Genomic DNA, 16,158 nt, shown 5'->3' on the forward strand with positions numbered 1-16,158 from the left:
TTGCTTGTTGTCACCACAGTAAGCGCTTGCATCCGGTTTCTGTAGTGTAGCGGTTATCAAGTTCGCCTCACACGCGAAAGGTCCCCAGTTCGAAACTGGGCAGAAACACAGCTTTTTCTCTTGGAAAACGATCTTTTTGACTTTCAGTGCTTGTTCTTTATTGCTTGCCATGACCACAGCATTTTTTGCTTGCTTGAACCGGTTGGTTTCTGTAGTGTAGCGGTTATCACATTTGCTTTACAGGCGAAAAGTCCTCAGTTCGAAACTGGGCAGAAACACAGCGTTCCTCTTGCAAACTAGCGCTTTTGACAATGAGTGCTTGATCTTTAATGCTTGCCATGACCACAGTAAACGCTCTTGTCTGGTTACTGTAGTGTAGTGATTGTCCTGTTTGCCATCCTCCTGAAAGTTCCCTGTTTTGATCCCGGGCAGAAACATGTGGCTTTTCTTTATTTTGATCACAAACGTATATTGTTGGCTTAATTAGCCTTAGTTAGCATATTCTATTGCTGGTTTAATGAGCATTACTTTTACCAATGTGATTATTTCTACCCGTTTTTGCTTTTGGCAAGCATGTGTGTTTTTGACAGTGTCTAAGTGTTCATAATTCAAGTAACACCTGATAGGATCAAGGTGCGAAAGCAGGCATCTAGGTGCTTTTTCTTTTTGGCTTTTGGACAAAGGCATGAGAATGTTTTGTGGGTCATGGTTTTGTTTCCCTGTTTGTTCTTTTTCTCCAATAGCCTGACAAATGAAAGGTTCCTGTGTTGCAAAATGCACTTTGTCCTGTCTTCAGACATAGAGGAAGACCTCTTGACTTTGGCTGGCTGTTTTTTTCTTTTTCAAGTTCATTTCAGCATGTTTAAACATCTTTAGCTTTGCATGGAGTTTCAGAAGTGTAGTGGTTGTCACGTTCACCTCACACGCGAACGGTCCCCAGTTCGAAACTGGATAGAAGTGTAGTGTCGGTGGTGGTGGGGTGGTCCTACTTTTATACCGCGCAGAGATGACAACAGAGACACGATGGAGGCAGATTCTGGGTGCAACAGGTCCAAGTTTATTTCTTCACTTGCCGTCCGACTGACGGCACACCTCGCGGCCCTCCGTTTCCAGAGCCGCTTCTCACACCGTACACTGGAGACGTGTCTGCACACACCGTCCCCTCCTTTACTGTCGACGCTCCTGACAGTTCCGTCACTGTGGCCACCTTTGGCCCATTAACCAACAGCGCTTCTACTGCTCAGTCGTCGTGTCACATACGGTGTCTTACACCCAGTACCTCGTCTCAACTGCGGTCCTTTCCTGTCAGGACCACCCCCCTGATGTCCTCTCTCCTCAGTCCCCCTGGTCTGGATTCTCCTCAGGGCACACAGACTGGCGTAGTCCTCCTGTCACCTGGGCTTCCCCTGGGGACTGGATCTTTCTGGAACCCTCCCTCAGTATTTATAACTCCCCCGGTTCCTTGAAACTGTCACTCTAACTGTCACCACGCCCCCCATGACCAACGGTTTCTAAAGCCCTAAGCTGCTGTAAAGTCCTTTGCTCACACTCCACCCTGCCATCTAATGGTCATCCCAAGGTACTGCACGTCCACTACACTTTCCTAGTTGTTTCCCCACTGTAATCACTGACTCCTACCTACACTGTGCAAACCTATCTTTCTTCACTCTGACTAGTCCGTCCATCCGTCAGGTCACCTTCCCTACACTCCCCCTTCCTTTGTCCATTGTCGTCCTCGACAATCGTCATCCCTGCCTTCGTCGTTCTGAATCTACACCTACATTCTGTTGTCGGACCAGAAGTTGAGCCAAACCCACTATCTGCGGGGGCCGAACCATACTGGGAGCACTATGCTCTGAGCAGCCTACTGCTACTCACCAGCGCGCACGCCACATGACAATGTCTTTCAAATTGGGCAAGGTACACCCGTATTCTCTCTACGGCGTGTATCTTTCCCCTACTCTCCCCTACTGTTACCTTTCACTATCCGGTACGCCATGATCGAGGCCACTCACCTACCAGATCATTGCCGGCGCCCGCCTTTCCTTCTTCAGGGGTGTCCGTGGTGTTGGGGACCTGACCTAGGACGGCTGTCTTTCTCACGTCTTCCAACTCATTTTCCTTCTTTCAATTACATGTCATGGTCGGCGTCCCGGTCTCCCAGACCTCCTCAACTCTTAGATCCCTACCGGATCTCACACTTTCCTTTGGTCCCGCAGACCTTCCCTTACCCGGACCTGTTGCATTTACTTTGGCATATTATACATTAAACAACTTTATAATAGCACAAGTACCCATTTTTATAATTTTTTTTTTCTTGCTTTTAAAACCAAAATATAACATAACATTGCAAGTCTCCTTTCCTCCTCCCTTCCTTGGACATGGACACTCCCTCTCTTCTAAGTATCCCGCGCTCTGTCAGTCTAAAAAGTAAACACAATCTATCCTGTAAGAGGAACATAGAAAAACAGACATAAAAATCACAGATAAACATTTCTTTTTTTTTTTAAAAGCTGACCGCGAACTGTCCTTTTGACCTGCACAACGAACTCCTGACAGTTCAATCCTCCTTTCGGTGGTCAGTAGTATGGAACCCCACAACCGTGGAGCTCCCAGGATGCAAGAAGTGTCCCTTTCTGCAAGATAGTATAAACGAGCCATCCCGGGGGTCGTGCAGCCGCCATGCCAGCCTCTCCCCTCTCATGGAGCAGGTTCCAGACTTCCTGCCCCCTGGCCCTCTTCTTCTCTATAACTCCTGCGACCCAAACAGAGGGTCCGGCATGAGCCCTGGAGTCCGGTGGGCGGGACTTAACCGAGGAAGGACGTGGATCAGAGGCGGCCGATGATTCCTGCAGCTCAACAGCCGCTGGGGCCAGGTGGCAAATGGGGACAACCGGGTCCTTGGAGGCTGGAATCACAAGGCCCACTAAGTCGGCCGCAGTCGACTTCAGCAGCGGCATAACCGCGGCCTCAGGACAGGCCGCATCCACTACTTCCAATGGAGCCGGAGTAACGGCCGGTTCCAACGACGCAGCTGCTATCAGCAGGGGGAACGCAGCAGCGTCTTCTTTGGATGACTTCCGCACTGGCGGCTCCAGGCGGGGTACCTCAGGGACTTGAGCAGGGGCCTCGCACAACTCTGCATACACCACTGGGCCCGATGTACCCAGGCCTTCCGGTGCGCAGGGGGCAGCGTGCTGCGGCGGAATGATGAGGGCCGCTGGCGGAGGCACTAGTGGTGCCGGGGGTACTCTCACCTTCCCCGGCGCTGCGGCCTCCATCACATCAATACGTGGCTTCACCCGCAGCCTCCGTCCCTTGCTCCACTGTCCCGCGGGTTTTTCCCCTAAACTCGGGGGCTCCGCTGAGAAGTCCTCTGCTGGTATTGGTGGCGGCCGTTTTCGCTGACTCCGCTCAGGCTCCGCTCCCCAGCTCAGCATCCCGCTGCTCTCCCGTGGCTCTGAGGGCGACTTCTGGCACAGCTCCATCCCCTGCCGCCACTGCCACTCTAGGCGGCCGATGCCCCGACACCTGCAGAGTCTCATACCGTCCGTTGGGCAGCACTCGAATGGCATCAGACAGCCGCAGCCAAGTTTTTCTTCTGTGCCACTCCCTCTGTGAGGTGAGGTGTCGGCAGGCCTCTCCACCATCCTGTCAGGGTCCAATATATGGAAGCGTCGATTTCCAGGCACATACTGCTTCCTTTTGGGGTACGTTGGAGGGGGTCCCAGTCCATTCAACACGACTGCAAACACCCGGACCTCTCCTCTGCGCTGAAGCAACACCGCCATACTGCACAGTACCTGGTACCGCCCCGGATCCTCTGCTGGCCACACAGATCCGCCACAGCGCTTCCCATTTGTATTCCACAGGTAGGTCATTTGTAATCCACAGGTAATTGTAATCCAAACAGAGTAGTCCAAGTCCTTTTCCATTCTTTGAGGCAGGTCTGCCGCAGAAGATGAGGTATTAGCGGCGGCGATCCTGCTGACTACGCCAAATGTAGGGTCGGTGGTGGGGTGCTGAGCTGGGGGGGTGGTCCTACTTTTATACCGCGCAGAGATGACAACAGAGACACGATGGAGGCAGATTCTGGGTGCAACAGGTCCAAGTTTATTTCTTCACTTGCCGTCCGACTGACGGCACACCTCGCGGCCCTCCGTTTCCAGAGCCGCTTCTCACACCGTACACTGGAGACGTGTCTGCACACACCGTCCCCTCCTTTACTGTCGACGCTCCTGACAGTTCCGTCACTGTGGCCACCTTAGGCCCATTAACCAACAGCGCTTCTACTGCACAGTCGTCGTGTCACATACGGTGTCTTACACCCAGTACCTCGTCTCAACTGCGGTCCTTTCTTGTCAGGACCACCCCCCTGACGTCCTCTCTCCTCAGTCCCCCTGGTCTGGATTCTCCTCAGGGCACACAGACTGGCGTAGTCCTCCTGTCACCTGGGCTCCCCCTGGGGACTGGATCTTTCTGGAACCCTCCCTCAGTATTTATAACTCCCCCGGTTCCTTGAAACTGTCACTCTAACTGTCACCACGCCCCCCATGACCAACGGTTTCTAAAGCCCTAAGCTGCTGTAAAGTCCTTTGCTCACACTCCACCCTGCCATCTAATGGTCATCCCAAGGTACTGCACGTCCACTACACTTTCCTAGTTGTTTCCCCACTGTAATCACTGACTCCTACCTACACTGTGCAAACCTATCTTTCTTCACTCTGACTAGTCCGTCCATCCGTCAGGTCACCTTCCCTACAGAAGCATGACATTAGGCGTTGATATTAAAGCTTTTGACGTTGAGTCTTTGTTCTCGATGGCTCGTCATGACCACAGTAACCTTCCGCAGCCGGTTTCTGTAGTGTAGTGGTTATCACGTTCGCCTAACACGCGAAAGGTCCCCAGTTCGATACTGGGCAGAAACACGCTGTTACCCTTTGGTATCCAAGCTTTTGACTTTCAGTTCTTGATCTTGATTGCTTGTTGTGACCACAGTAAGCGCTTGCATCTGGTTTCTGTAGTGTAGCGGTTATCACGTTCGCCTCACACGCGAAAGGTCCCCAGTTCGAAACTGGGCAGAAAGACAGCTTTTCCTCTTGGAAAACGATCTTTTTGACTTTCAGTGCTTGTTCTTTATTGCTTGCCATGACCACAGCATTTTTTGTTAGTTTGAATTGGTTGTTTTCTGTAGTGTAGCGGTTATCACGTTTGCTTTACACGTGAAAAGTCCTCAGTTCGAAACTGGGCAGAAACACAGCGTTCCTCTTGCAAACTAGCGCTTTTGACAATGAGTGCTTGATCTTTAATGCTTGCCATGACCACAGTAAACGCTCTTGTCTGGTTACTGTAGTGTAGTGATTGTCCTGTTTGCCATCCTCCTGAAAGTTCCCTGTTTTGATCCCGGGCAGAAACATGTGGCTTTTCTTTATTTTGATCACAAACGTATATTGTTGGCTTAATTAGCCTTAGTTAGCATATTCTATTGCTGGTTTAATGAGCATTACTTTTACCAATGTGATTATTTCTACCCGTTTTTGCTTTTGGCAAGCATGTGTGTTTTTGACAGTGTCTAAGTGTTCCTAATTCAAGTAACACCTGATAGGATCAAGGTGCGAAAGCAGGCATCTAGGTGCTTTTTCTTTTTGACTTTTGGACAAAGGCATGAGAATGTTTTGTGGAGCATGGTTTTGTTTCCCTGTTTGTTCTTTTTCTCCAATAGCCTGACAAATGAAAGGTTCCTGTGTTGCAAAATGCACTTTGTCCTGTCTTCAGACATAGAGGAAGACCTCTTGACTTTGGCTGGCTGTTTTTTTCTTTTTCAAGTTCATTTCAGCATGTTTAAACATCTTTAGCTTTGCATGGAGTTTTTGAAGTGTAGTGGTTGTCACGTTCACCTCACACGCGAATGGTCCCCAGTTCGAAACTGGATAGAAGCATGACATTAGGCGTTGATATTAAAGCTTTTGACATTGAGTCTTTGTTCTCGATGGCTCGTCATGACCACAGTAACCTTCCACAGCCGGTTTCAGTAGTGTAGTGGTTATCACTTTCGCCTAACACGCGAAAGGTCCCCAGTTCGAAACTGGGCAGAAACACGCTGTTACTCTTTGGTATCCAAGCTTTTGACTTTCAGTTCTTGATCTCGATTGCTTGTTGTCACCACAGTAAGCGCTTGCATCTGGTTTCTGTAGTGTAGCGGTTATCACGTTCACCTCACACGCCATAGGTCCCCAGTTCGAAACTGGGCAGAAACACAGCGTTCATCTTGGAAAACGATCTTTTTGACTGTCAGTGCTTGTTCTTTATTGCTTGCCATGACCACAGCATTTTTTGTTTGTTTGAATCTGTAGGTTTCTGTAGTGTAGCGGTTATCACGTTCGCCTCACACGCCATAGGTCCCCAGTTCGAAACTGGGCAGAAACACAGCTTTTCTCTTGCAAACTAGCGCTTTTGACAATGAGTGCTTGATCTTTAATGCTTGCCATGACCACAGTAAATGCTCTTGTCTGGTTACTGTAGTGTAGTGATTATCCTGTTTGCCATTGTCGGGATCCCTCAGATATCTCTTTCTTCTGAAGGACCGATGTTCTTGCGTGTAAGGCACCATATGTCTCTAATTGATTGCTCCGTCGAGAAGGATAACACAGACACAAGCTGTATAATACCACTCTGGATGCCTGCCAAGACGCCTCTGGCTTATCAGTTAGGCTTCCATCTTTTATAGCAAAGAATTTAAACATTTACAGACATGCGCAGTATAAAAAATGATTTCCCAACTTGTTTTCTACAAAGAATGTCATGTAGGCTAAAAAGCAGGAGTATTTGACCTTGGTTCACAAGGGAACAGAAAAGATAAGTTTTAAACAAGAAAATGCAACATAGACAGAACTCAATTTAACTCCTTCAGTTCCTATCATTCCCCCCTTTGACATCTTTATTCTTCACAATCTGGAACACTGGATCCTGCAACGACAGCTGATAGTGCCCTATTCACCAGGTACTATCCCAGGCCGACGGGTTGCCCGAGGGAGACAGGTATCTTCTTTTACCCTCTCCATCCCCCAGTTACTAAGGCCACGTCTGTCATCACAAGAGTACGCTCCTTCATGCCAGAAATGAGATGTCAACCTAAAACCCCTACTGGTAACCATTTATATGCATTGTCTCCACATATCCAGTACATGTCACTAGGTAGGTCCCATAGGGCTGAATGTTGTAATACCAGTCTATGAACCAAATCTATGAACGCAGATACATTCTGAAGCATACACCAATTTGGAAGTTGTCCTAAAGGGCTACAATAGCCTACATCGGGATTTCCACAGGTGGGAATTCCTTTCTCATATCCAGATGACTCGTTGCAAGGTATATTACCTGAAATATTAAAACAAGTTTCATTATTGCCCTGGGGAAATAAATTGGAATACTCCCAGGACGTGTTATGCAACCTTCTTTCTAGCAGTATTGGTTTGAAGGCATCAGTAGAGTGGGAAGTTACATTAAAACTAACTTGTAGGCCATACATTGGAATTTGCCCCAGGTAGGTTAATCGAGTTCTATTCCTGGGTACCCGAGCCCCCCCTTTATATGCCAGATATTGAAGGTGTGCATTACTTCCTGAAAGGTTACCCTGCCACCAAGGGTATCCTACCCATCCCACAATAGGTATTCCAACAGTTGTGTTCCATAACTTCACATTATTTGTGGCATTATTAGCAAGTGTATCAGAACAACTGGTCCAGGCAAATAATTCCTCGGGTGGCACAGGAATAACAAGGAACGGAATACTAGTGGCTGATACTGGTGAATGTGTGCAGATCCAGCAATCTGCTGGAGGCTGAGTGTCATTTAACCTATCATTCAGTAATTTTTCATGATGTTGTATAAACTTATTATTCAAGGACATTGGAGAATTTAGACTGTCCCATGCAGCTACCATTATTACAGATAATGCAACAAAACTAAACCAAAACATTATGCACTCTTATGCTTTGTTAATTCCTGTGGCTAGTTTGCAATGTGATGCGTGGATCCAGGTTGGTCGTCCTTCCAACTTAACAGAAGTAGGCGTTGTCAGGAGTATTTGGTAAGGTCCCTGATATCGGGGTTCAAGGGTCTTTCTGGAGTGTTTCTTGACATATACGTAATCACCAGGTTGCAGACAGTGAGTTCCTTCCACACTATCTGGATCTGGAATGGAAGAGAAAACTAGAGAATGCATTTGAGTTAAATGCTTTTGCAACTGGATTACATAACTTGTCAAATTATCCACATTGAGTGTTAAGACCTGTGGGTAGTACAACCCTGTGTTTGGTGGTCTTCCAAACAGTATCTCGAAGGGTGACAGTTTAGCTTTCCCCATGGGTGTGTACCCTACTGAGAATAATGCTAATGGGAGACACTCTGGCCATGGTCTATGGGTCTGCTCCATGGTTTTCTGTATTTTCATTTTTAGTGTCCCGTTCATTCTTTCTACCTTCCCTGAACTCTGTGGGTGGTAGGGTGTATGAAATGCTTGTTCTACACCTATCATTTGCATTACATTTTGCATTACCTCAGCAGTAAAGTGTGTACCTCTGTCTGATTCAATTGTTTCAGGGACACCGAATCGTGGTACTAGTTCCATCACCAGTTTCTTTGCAGTAGCTCGAGCTGTAGCCGTTTTCACCGGGTAGGCCTCTGGCCATCCAGAGAAGAGATCTACACATACTAGGATATTTGCATACACTCCTACCTTGGTAGCTGTATGTCGTCAATCTGCCGTCTCTGAAATGGGTAGAGAGGCCTAGGTGTCGCTTTCTTAGGGACTTTTACTGTTTTACCTGGGTTGTGCTGTGCACAGATGAGGCATGATTGTACAAGTTTCGCGGCTGCGTAACTGAAACCAGGAGCGATCCAGAAGGCATCTACCATGGCACACATGTGACTTTTTGAGGTGTGATTGGGGCCATGTGCTGCTTGCGCCATGATTGGGAACAGGGACTTTGGTGGGCACATTTTATCCTTATTCTCCCATACTCCATTTGAGTTCAGCTCAGCTCCTAGTCTCCCCTGGTGTACCTTCTCTGTTTGGGCAGCCTTTTGCTGGAGGGATTTCAGGACATCTAGACCCAATGTGGCTGGAATACGCTGACTCCCCGCCACCGTCCACTGCTCTCTCTAGGCTGCCTTGTGCTATTTTAGCAGCCTCGTTCGCCCTTCTATTGCCCTCTACCTCCACGGAGTCACCTTTGTGTGTGCTTTTACCTTGACAATGCCAAACTGGACTGGTAACATCAATGCCTCCATCAATTGTTTCACCAGCTCTGCATTTTTAATGGGCTTCGAATCTGTGAAAATATTAGCGACTTTACCTGCAGCAGCTCTACACGCCTCAGTGAGTGCCTTCAACTCTGCCTCCTGCGCCGACATGTGAGGAGAGAGTGGTTCCGCTCGGATTACCTCATGTCAGTATACTACTGCATATCCAGTGTAGAATCGTCCATCCTGGTGGTATCTGGGGCCATCTACAAAAAAGAAACTCAAAGTCTGCATTAGGAACAGGTTTTTCATGAATGTGTGCAAACCCAACTGTCTCCTGACTCATCAGTTCTATGCAGACATGTTCATGCGTCATGTCAAAGTATCCTTCCTCACTTGCTAATACGGTCACCAATTCCCCCTTTTCTGAATCCACAGGCAGGAGGGTGGCTGGATTCAGAACGTTACATCTTGTGAGGAGTGACATACTCAGGAATTAGTAGAGCACACTCAAGTTGGAGCTATCTGGCCATAGACAGATGTTTTGGTTGAACTTGTAGGAGTATGGCATGGATGTCATGTGGGGAATAGATTGTCAAAAGAAACGTCAGTGTCATCTCACATGCCTTCCCTATTACGTCTCCACTTTTTTCCTTGTGCTCCAGCATACATGACAGGTCGTTTTATTGTCCTTGTTTGCTCAATTTCTTTAGCTACCTTAAGGAGGTCTTTCAGATCTACATGTCTCCATTCAGGTCTGGCTGTCTGTACTGCGTCTCGTAAGTCTTTGTTCATACCGTCAATGAATGCATTCACCAGTATTCTAACATCAAGTGGGTTTATGCAAATGTACCCCATGTCTGCCCATTTCAGCTGTAACCGTCCAAAGTACATCTCTACACTCTCTCCTTTTTGCTGTGTCACATTAGTCAGGAGTACAGACTGCTCTGATTGTTCCACTGCAGCCCATTGTCTTAGTGACTCACAGTACGTCTCCCCAGATCGTGCAGATTTATCATCCATGCCCCAAGCCTGATTCTTTGTCACATCTGTGTGTGTCTTAATTATATGTCCTAGTGCGTCACCTGCCTTTAAACTCACCAACCTCTCTAGGTCTGCCCAGGTACACTTATATGTCTGCTGTACTTCCTTTATGTGTCTGTAAAACAGGAATGGTTGGTCTTCAGGGTCAGGCAGCTGCTTCAGCAAAGCTAGCTGGTCAGAGGGGCTCCAGGGACAATACTCCTGCATCTTTCTTATTCTAGTCACACTTCTAGGTCCTGATGGGGTTGGTCGTCTGATGTCTACTGTCAGCTTACTCCTCAAGGGCCAATGTCCCCACTACCCACTATCCACACTATTATGTCAGCTTCTTATGATCTTGTCTGGATAGGATTTAGTGCAATTCGCTTAGGTCAGTAGCACAGGTCACACAAGTAGCTATTCAGTCTGGGTTTGTCTGAGTCTGACCACAGTGTTTACAAGTCCATCTGTTTTGTCTGGGTCTCTGGTTACACTTTGTCAATCAAACATTCATAATACACCTTCCATACTGCTGCACATTCTCAAGCATCATTTATTCACTTGCTATTTTCTTCCCTTGTCTGTGCCTTTTTGTACATCCAAACATTCACACTCTAGTATTTTTGCCTTTTTCAATATTTGTCCCACTTGTTTTACTGCTTCCTTCCTGCTCTGTCTTTTGTAATTTGACACAATTTGCTATACAAATCAATCACACAACTAGAAGCAGGTTCAAACACATTAATGACCAAGCAATCACTTACAATGACCAAACAATCACTTACAATTCCCTTCTAAATTAGGCACCATATCTTACTTTTAACTTCCAATCTTCAATTAAGTACTGTTGCTTTAAAATGCACAAATCTTTCAGCGCGTACCTTACGGATAGAATTACAGAGAATTTTGAGCACAGCTCACACTCAGCAGAGATAAGAGCGAAGGGAGAAGAAAAACTGCGCAGCGCCATCTTTCCTCCCTCCCGTCAGAATGCAGCGTCGTCCTTCACAGAATTCTGTAGTTCTTTAGACTTATCAAAATCAATTTCTACAAAGAAACTCAAAATCACGGGATTTCACTGTAAGGGTAGATAACTGTATAATGAGATTAACCATGCCTTGCCCTTTTTCTGGCCAAATGCATTCAGGAAACTTTACAATGTAATGCCACATATAACACGAACTATATCATTACTCAATTCATTCAGTCTCAGATGTAGATTTGAAATATCTATAACGCATCTGTCCGGGATTCCACCACAACTAGAAAGGTCACAAATCTCTTGACACAAAAATGATGTGTGATGATTCATTCATACGTGCTCATTCACTGATTTTTTTTTTTTGATTTTTTTTTTACTCAATTACTCATCTCTCATCTTATTCAAAGGTTCTCATAGACATATATACAAGGATTCACACAGCCTGCCTATCTTGCACTTTGGATTTGATTAATACTTTTTCCAGGTTCTTTGCTGCACTACTTCCATATCTATCCTCAATTATATCACATAACCGGTCTCCTTCTTCAGGTGTCTTTCCCTGACTGTTCCCCATCTTTCTATCCTGTTTCTCTTGTTTCTTCCTGTTAGTCCCCTGCCTTAGGTGGTGTATTGGGTAAGCTCAAGACTAGGCTCTACTATACCTCGTTACCTTCTTCCTAAGGTGCCAACAGGTTAAACGGGGTGTCTGTTCCTCCTTGTACTACGTGTCTCGTGTACTTATATGCTAGGTAGCATCCGAACAGTAACACTCCCACAACACACAGGATTGTAAACAAAGTATCCATTTATCGGGGTTCTTCAGTCATATCCTGTCACAGGCTCATTTCGTGGTCCTGTGCTCATTCGGTCACACTCTTATCTGTCACAAGGTTTATTCGTAAAGGGTGTTGATTTAAGCTTAGGCGGTGACCTCCCCGAAAGGACGCTGTCACATGACCCAGTTAGGCAATATCACCACTCTTTGAACGAATACCTACTGTGCAGCTTATTTGTCTACTTTCCACAGTCCTTCAAATCAAGGCAGTCACTCAACAACCTCCTCTATTCCTAGTGCGGAACCGTCTATTGTGAAAAACTTGTCCGTCCGGGCTGCGCAGTATGAACTGTTCACCCAGCCTTATATTCCGTAATGTCAGACCTCTCAACATGTCACTCAATGGGACATGTGTATTCAATGCTAACAATACCCACCACTGTTCTCCCTTCTTGAAGTGATGAAACTTTTTATGTTTGTGTCTGGGGTTGTCCCTGCAAATGTCCAATCACCATACCCGTTATGATTTGCATCAGTTCTTCTCCTAAAAATAGCAGTACACAGGCAGAATCTGCAATAGCCTCTCATTCGGACAGGAATTACATATGCGTGTCACACCCGATTTCCTCAGAGTTCTTATATGGACCTAATTTTATGGCCCCCTCCTCTACTAGATTCCCCTTGATACGGACCTTAGTTATAATGATAGATTATGAAGAGCAGAGAAGAGAAGAATTGATCTCTTACCTGGCCAGGTGTTTAGGTCTGCTGTTCACAATTTCATCAGTAACTGGAGTGGTCTGTAGATCGGATAGTCTTGGAGAGGTGCATATATAAGGTCCCTGTTTCGGGCGCCAGGAAACTGTCGGGATCCCTCAGATATCTCTTTCTTCTGAAGGACCGATGTTCTTGGGTGTAAGGCACCATATGTCTCTAATTGATTGCTTCGTCGAGAAGGATAACACAGACACAAGCTGTATAATACCACTCGGGATGCCTGCCAATACGCCTCTGGCTTATCAGTTAGGCTTCCATCTTTTATAGCAAAGAATTTAAACATTTACAGACATGCGCAGTATAAAAAATGATTTCACAACTTGTTTTCTACAAAGAAAGTCATGTAGGCTAAAAAGCAGGAGTATTTGACCTTGGTTCACAAGGGAACAGAAAAGATAAGTTTTAAACAAGAAAATGCAACATAGACAGAACTCAATTTAACTCCTTCAGTTCCTATCACCATCCTCCTGAAAGTTCCCTGTTTTGATCCCGGGCAGAAACATGTGGCTTTTCTTTATTTTGATCACAAATGTATATTGTTGGCTTAATTAGCATTAGTTAGCATATTCTATTGCTGGTTTAATGAGCATTACTTTTACCAATGTGATTATTTCTACCCGTTTTTGCTTTTGGCAAGCATGTGTGTTTTTGACAGTGTCTAAGTGTTCCTAATTCAAGTAACACCTGATAGGATCAAGGTGCGAAAACAGGCATCTAGGTGCTTTTTCTTTTTGGCTTTTGGACAAAGGCATGAGAATGTTTTGTGGAGCATGGTTTTGTTTCCCTGTTTGTTCTTTTTCTCCAATAGCCTGACAAATGAAAGGTTCCTGTGTTGCAAAATGCACTTTGTCCTGTCTTCAGACATAGAGGAAGACCTCTTGACTTTGGCTGGCTGTTTTTTTCTTTTTCAAGTTCATTTCAGCATGTTTAAACATCTTTAGCTTTGCATGGAGTTTCTGAAGTGTAGTGGTTGTCACTAGAGTTGAGCGACTTTTGGTTTTTTAGGGTCGCGTTTCGTTTCGTGAAACCCGACTTTTCCAAAAGTCGGGTCGAGCAAGATCGTCCGATTATAGGGAGAAGTCGGGGTCGTCCCGAAACACGAATCCCAATGTAAGTCAATGGGGAATAAAAGTCGGCAGTGAGAGGAGGACAGGAAACACACCTACAGTGCCCATTTGAATGCCAAAAGCATCAATTCTTCTTACTTAAGCTTGTCAACCTTAATTAACTTCATAATACAAGTTACGCACTGAAAAATGGGGGTTATTTGGCTAAATTTGTGGGGGGGAGGGCTGGCTGCAGGTTTTCATGTGCCCTGGGCGAAAGAGCGCCCCTTTAACACATACCACAACTCATCATGCTCCGATACGGCAGAGAAATAGCGGTATAGTACAATGAAAAATACCTCAATTTTTACATCTCATGACGAGGCCCATCTATTTCTCCATACAAAATCATTGGTCCCATATAATGTTTGAAACAGTATATGATGAGCTCCACATAATGCTACAGTATATGTTGGTCCCCATGGATGAAGCTCCACTGTCTTATGGGCCCAAATAATGCTCCAAACATAATGGGCCCCATTTCTAATGCTCTAGTGTATAATGGGCCCTGTAAATGCTGCTCCAGTGTCTGATGTCCACCTTTGGAATGTTCCAGTGTATGGTGGGCCCCATCTATCATTCTCCAGAGTATAGTGCGCCTCAAAAATTGCTGTCCCAACATAGAAAACAATCAAATAAGTCTCCTCGCTAGGGAATCCCTGTACTTGTCTGGACAGGTGCTGTAGCTTGCTTAACAGCTCGCCAGCCGTTCTCACGCCCAGTATGGATTGCACGTGATTGCACAAAGGTTAGAAAGGGTACCGTATCCCTGGATAACATGTATGGATAGCGTACACATTCAAAATATATGTCTATACAGCATGAGGCAGGCTCAGACGGTGTTAGGGCCAGTATGGATTGCACGTCATTGCACAAAGGTTAGAAGGGGTACCGTATCCCCGGATAACATGTATGGATAGCGTACACATTCAAAATATATGTCTTTACAGCATGAGGCAGGCTCAGAGAGTGTTAGGCCCAGTATGGATTGCACGTCATTGCACAAAGGTTAGAAGGGGTACCGTATCCCCGGATAACATGTATGGATAGCGTACACATTCAAAATATATGTCTATACAGCATGAGGCAGGCTCAGACGGTGTTAGGCCCAGTGTGGATTGCACGTCATTGCACAAAGGTTAGAAAGGGTACCGTATCCCCGGATAACATGTATGGATAGCGTACACATTCAAAATATATGTCTATACAGCATGAGGCAGGCTCAGATGGTGTTAGGCCCAGTATGGATTGCACGTCATTGCACAAAGGTTAGAAGGGGTACCGTATCCCCGGATAACATGTATGGATAGCATACACATTCAAAATATATGTCTATACAGCATGAGGCAGGCTCAGACGGTGTTAGGCCCAGTATGGATTGCACGTCATTGCACAAAGGATAGAAGGGGTACCGTATCCCCGGATAACATGTATGGATAGCGTACACATTCAAAATATATGTCTATACAGCATGAGGCAGGCTCAGACGGTGTTAGGCCCAGTATGGATTGCACGTCATTGCACAAAGGTTAGAAGGGGTACCGTATCCCCGGATAACATGTATGGACAGCGTACACATTCAAAATATATGTCTATACAGCATGAGGCAGGCTCAGACGGTGTTAGGCCCAGTATGGATTGCACGTCATTGCACAAAGGTTAGAAGGGGTACCGTATCCCCGGATAACATGTATGGATAGCGTACACATTCAAAATATATGTCTATACAGCATGAGGCAGGCTCAGACGGTGTTAGGCCCAGTATGGATTGCACGTCATTGCACAAAGGTTAGAAGGGGTACGGTATCCCCGGATAACATGTATGGATAGCGTACACATTCAAAATATATGTCTATACAGCATGAGGCAGGCTCAGACGGTGTTAGGCCCAGTATGGATTGCACGTGATTGCACAAAGGTTAGAAAGGGTACCGTATCCCTGGATAACATGTATGGATAGCGTACACATTCAAAATATATGTCTATACAGCATGAGGCAGGCTCAGACGGTGTTAGGCCCAGTATGGATTGCACGTCATTGCACAAAGGTTAGAAGGGGTACCGTATCCCCGGATAACATGTATGGATAGCGTACACATTCAAAATATATGTCTATACAGCATGAGGCAGGCTCAGACGGTGTTAGGCCCAGTATGGATTGCACGTCATTGCACAAAGGTTAGAAAGGGTACCGTATCCCTGGATAACATGTATGGATAGCGTACACATTCAAAATATATGTCTCAGGAGGC

At 46.0% G+C, this 16,158-nt stretch overlaps 3 non-coding genes across 3 annotated transcripts; all 3 read left to right on the plus strand.

The window, feature by feature from the left end:
* Positions 1 to 35: 35 nt before the first annotated feature.
* TRNAV-CAC (transfer RNA valine (anticodon CAC)) lies at positions 36 to 108 on the plus strand. Its single transcript has one exon. It is a non-coding gene; the product is annotated as a tRNA-Val (tRNA).
* A 4,747-nt stretch (positions 109 to 4,855) lies between these two features.
* On the plus strand, positions 4,856 to 4,928 carry TRNAV-AAC (transfer RNA valine (anticodon AAC)). The gene has a single exon. It is a non-coding gene; the product is annotated as a tRNA-Val (tRNA).
* An 86-nt stretch (positions 4,929 to 5,014) lies between these two features.
* Positions 5,015 to 5,089, plus strand: TRNAV-CAC (transfer RNA valine (anticodon CAC)). Its single transcript has one exon. It is a non-coding gene; the product is annotated as a tRNA-Val (tRNA).
* The last annotated feature ends 11,069 nt before the right edge of the window (positions 5,090 to 16,158 follow it).

Source organism: Dendrobates tinctorius, unplaced genomic scaffold (assembly GCF_039654945.1).
Source record: "Dendrobates tinctorius isolate UK_male_01 unplaced genomic scaffold, ASM3965494v1 ptg000432c, whole genome shotgun sequence".
Taxonomy (NCBI): domain Eukaryota; kingdom Metazoa; phylum Chordata; class Amphibia; order Anura; family Dendrobatidae; genus Dendrobates; species Dendrobates tinctorius.